At 37.9% G+C, this 5,068-nt stretch overlaps 1 long non-coding RNA gene across 2 annotated transcripts; it reads left to right on the top strand.

The window, feature by feature from the left end:
* The first annotated feature begins 206 nt into the window (after positions 1-206).
* Positions 207-2,410, top strand: LOC309711991. Of its 2 annotated transcripts, XR_014278149.1 has the most exons (4): positions 207-336; positions 1,212-1,260; positions 1,429-1,492; positions 1,894-2,410. It is a non-coding gene; the product is annotated as an uncharacterized lncRNA (long non-coding RNA). The 2 variants fall into 2 exon arrangements; XR_014278150.1 differs by lacking the exon at positions 207-336 and having other exon boundaries at positions 544-1,260.
* Positions 2,411-5,068: the final 2,658 nt, after the last annotated feature.

The following is a 5,068-nucleotide window of genomic DNA, read 5'->3' on the forward strand; positions in this document are numbered from 1 at the left end:
GACTTCATATTGCCATGACAACATAACACAGAGCATCATGGTAGATTAAAGCAGGTGGTTCTGTCCTGTACAGAAATGCTGATAAACTCAATTTATTTGAGTTGTCTTAACTTAGAAAAACTAAGTAAGATGGAAGTTTTTCTTCTCAGTGCGGAAGGATGAAAGATGTGTTTTGAAAATGCCACGTCACTACCGTCCTCCTCCCTAGCACGGATCAGTCCGCATGTTCATGGTGCCAGCATTTTTTATGTAATATGTTGAGCAAACCTAGAAAAGCGTCAGCTCAAGGGATTATTGTTGTCATTGCTGTGGATCTTTACCTGATACACTGACTTGGTGAGTAAATGTTTACTCTTATTCAAACAAATTTTGTGGCTTCTCTTAGTTTAGCACCAGGTTTATAATCGTGCTAGCTAGTTAGTGTTAGCCTAGCGTTGCTGCTGCGGCTGGGCTCATGTTACTTAACAATTAACACCACGGCCTTAAAAACCTTATATAAAAATATGTCTGTGAAATTTTCTGTTGATTGTTTGAAATAAAAAAGTGAGATAAGAGCCCAGACAAAATTCTTCGGGGGGGTGAAAACAATAAGCCAAGAGTTAGCTGTGCTCGCGGACTCTTATCAAGCCTTGACCTCCCGGTCAGCTATCGCGCTGGTGGATAACAGAGCTCTCTGAAAACGTGGAAGCACTTTTGCAAATATGTGATATTTTGATAAATCAAGTAGATATTTGAGCATTACACAGCTACATTCTCCGCTGAAAATATCTTAAAAGGTTATTTTGTGACCCAGAAAGGGTAATCTGGGGGAAAGGAGGATCGCATATGTCGGCCATGGTTGTCGGAGCCTGTGCGTACTTGTAAGCGCGCCAATGGCGGAGGAGCGCGGCTTATTGCTTTTTCTGGGTCACAAAATCAACTTTTAAGATATTTTCAGGCGAGAATGTAGCTGTCGAAAGTTCAAATATCTGCTCGATTTATCAAGACATCACATATTTGCAAAAATGCCCCGACGTTTTCCGAGATGTCCATTTTTTCATGCTTTGTGGCACCTTGAACATCTGTGGCATCTATTAATGTCAAATCTAGCCTTTATTTAACAACATAAGCAAACTCTATGTTACAATGATTGCACAGCCATTAAGGATCAAATCGGTTTCTGAAAAATGTTCTGTTTTTTCTCCCTCTGCTTGCTTCATACTGTCTTTGAGGCTCGGGACCAGCACTCCTGCTGTTGGACAGAAAGACATCAACTCAGTGGTAAGTATTTTGGTTTTCCAATATATTAGCAACTGTCAGTGACATTTATATTATTCAGGCTGAACTTTAAGCATACTTTAGATCAGCCTGTTTTACTTATTGTTTTATTTGTTTTTTGGTTTGGGGAAGTTGTTTCTTTACTGATCTTTTCCTGTCTTCTGTTATTAGACTTGAGATATGACTGCACTAGGCTGTTGCTGGTGACTCCAGTTAATTCTACAAGACATGCTGTGTAAGTAAACAAACAACAACAGTTTGGTCTGCATTTCTTGAAAGATCACATCCCCCAAACTTAGTTTAGAGGGTCTACACTGAATATAGTGAAGTCTGCAAGTTTTCTAACAGCAAAATTTGTTTTGTGCCCAAATCATTTTGCACATCATTAGAATGAAAGTTATTGGCCATGTTTGCATAGCCCTTTTTAAAATGATGCTTTCATGACATTATTGTGTGTCGGGTGGGGGTCAGGGCTATCCAGACTGACAATTGGGACATTGAATGTCACCTCTCCAGTGGGGAGGGAGCCTGAGATTGTCCAAATTGGAGTCTGTTTTATACCAAATGCAGAAAAAAATGTTTTAAGAAAGCAATTCAGCAGTTCATGTTCCAAAAAATATGATTGTTTGCTTGTAGGACACCAGGAGAGATGAGTCCTCCGTCACAGATGGTGTGGTCAGTGAAGATGGTCGCCTGCAGGTTCAAGCTCATTGCATCTCCAACCCACATCCACTGCCACTGTACTTAAGGGAAGTTAAAGACTTTCTTCTGCACCTACATTTGGATCACCTCGATCCATGATAGTCATTCAGGCAGTAATGCCTGGACTGGAAACAAGCCATCCTTAAAACATTACAACATTCCAGCTCATGTGTTGGAATGCAAAACAAATGTGTTGTTTAAATTAGAGACTGCACTTGTGACAGAACAACAAATATTTTATTTTGATTATATAAGTAATGTAAGTACAAAACAAAGTTGTGGTAGGCCTAATCTTATTTTTAGAATAACTACATCTGCGACCTTGTTTCATTGTAAGATTATAACAGTGATGGCAATATAATTGTTTGTTGTTCAGCAGAACAGTGTCCAGTATGTTGGCTGTTATACTTTGTTGTGTTTGAAAATAAAAGTTGGTCTGATTTTAACATCATGACAAAAAGTGTTGTTAATTATTTTTAATCATATTCAGGTTACCACAAATTGTTTTTTCATTTAGTTGAACTTGAAATGTTTGTCAGTAAGTAAACAATTAGCACTGTACAGTCAGAAATATCAAGTTATTCTTAATACTGCAGACTTGCACTGTATAAGTTGTCCTAACAGTCATCTTAAGTAAGCTTTACTTAGTTTTTTTGAGGCAATGAGTTTCCTTAATTTTTTTGAGTTCTGGGAACTAACAAGGCTGTACAGTGTACTCAAAATGAGTAAGTTGCCCTAACTTGGTCAACTTACGTAAACTTGATCCAATTTTCTTGAGTTCTGGGAACAAATGAGCTTGTACAGAGTACTCAAAATAAATAAGTTGTCCTAATTTAGTCATTTTTAGCTAAGCTTTACTCAATTTTTTTGAGTTCTAACTAATTCGATTTTACAGTGTGTAAGAGCAGGAATTTAACTACAAACTCTCATAGTTCCCATCAGTATCATTCATTCTGCTCTGCCTCAATGGTCACAGTGGCTAGTTTAAGTACGTTTGCCCCATAGAAATCCACTGATGTTCAGTGAGTCCCTTTGATACATGTTTAGACCGTCATAATTTTCAGGGTGCATGAGTGTTATATCTCCATCTCATCCTAAACATTTTACCAACATGTAAAAGGCATACGTCCACAAGATTTTGATTTTTTTAATTTTAATTGAAACTTGTTTTTTTCTGAATAAATGTGTGAGATGGCCCTCGGGCCTCTAAATCCACGTCCAGGTTTGGGTGACTACTTGGATTAGGGGAGTATTATTTAGAGCAATGTTTGTCACTTTGGTTAATTGCTAAACTCAGGCCGTTTTTGTTCAGTCTTTTTCTAACTGAGCTTTCACATTTAACATGCTAACTGAAGCCTGTAGAGTCTGAGCTGTAGCTCTTTTATTTTCTGTATTGTACAGTCTGACTTAGGGGTGGATTTGCTGGGATTGGTGACTGCGTTGCATGTTTTGAATAATCTTCTTCAGCGTAGACTTTTGGTGTAAGCTGATAGTGAATGAAAAAAGCTATAAAAAGCTGCTGTGGTTTTAATTTTCCAAGAGAGGTAATGCACATAATGCAGAGACGAGCGCACGGGGGATATCCAAATTCTAGGAAGGCAGCCTGCTGCTGTACACAGGCGGATTCTTCTCAGTCAGAGTTCTTAACAACTTGACTGTTTTCTCAAACCACACACAGAGTGCTGTTTCCATTCTGGGAAGTCTACTCATTGGTGTAGGCAGCTCTTCAAATTATAAGTAGCTATATATGAGCAGCTATATTAGCTTTGACTTATCATATGTTAAATATTATACTTTCCTGGTTTAAAATTTATGATGGCTCAAAATTCAAACCTTACAAATTAAAACCCTGAATCATCACCACCTGTGTGAACTACAAGGGTGCCATCATTTTTCTTTTCAATCCATTAAGTACCACATTTTACACACTGAGCAAGAAAGGAAGTAAGCTCTTCATGGTGACCCCAGAAATGTTAATGTATCACTTTCTAGCATACTACTGACACTGCTCGACATCTTCTTTTCTTTTTTTTTTTTTACCTGTCCCGTTTGGTTCTTTTGCCATCAGAATTATTGTGGAAAGACAAAGAAAGATGCCCAACAGATTTACTTTACCAAATGGACCATCCCAACCTTGCCTTAATGATCTATTTGATTCACCTTTGCTTTTGTTGTTTATTTTGTTTTATTTTCACTTGCTAAACATGGGACAGATTTGACTGCGGGAAAGAAAACGGAGAAAGAAAGAGGGAAAGAAAAACAGCGGGGAAGAGGAACGTGATAAAGGACAAAAAAGAAAAACAAACAGACAAAAAAATACATATATCAATCACCTGGATCACCTGTCAGGAAAGAAAAAAGAGAAAACGAGCAAAAAAAAAAGAGAGCAATATAATAAATAACATCATCGCGATGATCTATGTGAATATAACAGTAAATACTAAATATTGAATATTATTGTGCAGCACGTAAGATCGACAGCGCACAGTGTGCTTTGAGGTAGGAGCCAGAGTGACAGGGGGGGGTCACTGCTCGACATCTCACAGTACAGTATAAGAGTCCCGCCACAAGGAGACACTAAAGGCTTTCAAACCAACAGTTTCTGCTTCCAAAGTGGCGCCAGCCGTCACCACTGATCATCGTACTTATGTAACATAGACTGTGGATGCATGTTTAAGTTGATACATCACTTAAAGCCACCACTGTTCAGGCATCACATCTGTCCATTAGGTTTCCCTTTCATACTCAACATTTTTATCCCTGGGTACTAACTTTTTTGTTTTTGCTGACTGTTTATTTATTTGTTTGTTTGTCTAATGCTCTTGTTGCACTGCTAAATAGGCTGTAGCCAATATGATTTATAAAGGGATTATAAAATCTAAGAAATTACTGCATTATTTTACTCTTATTAAACTCACTTTCCTAAAAACTGATTGCAGCTTCTACTTTGTGATGTCAATGTTATGTCTCTAAATTATTTCATATCATTCATGGGAGATATGCTTGACAAATGATAAGTTAACAAGTCACTGCTACCAGCCTAATCAATTCATTGGGGCGACCTGCGTGTTGTGTTGCATTGTCTGATTTGGTCATAGTGTGTAAACAC

This window comes from Aulonocara stuartgranti, assembly GCF_965226115.1.
Source record: "Aulonocara stuartgranti genome assembly, chromosome: 7".
NCBI lineage: Eukaryota > Metazoa > Chordata > Actinopteri > Cichliformes > Cichlidae > Aulonocara > Aulonocara stuartgranti.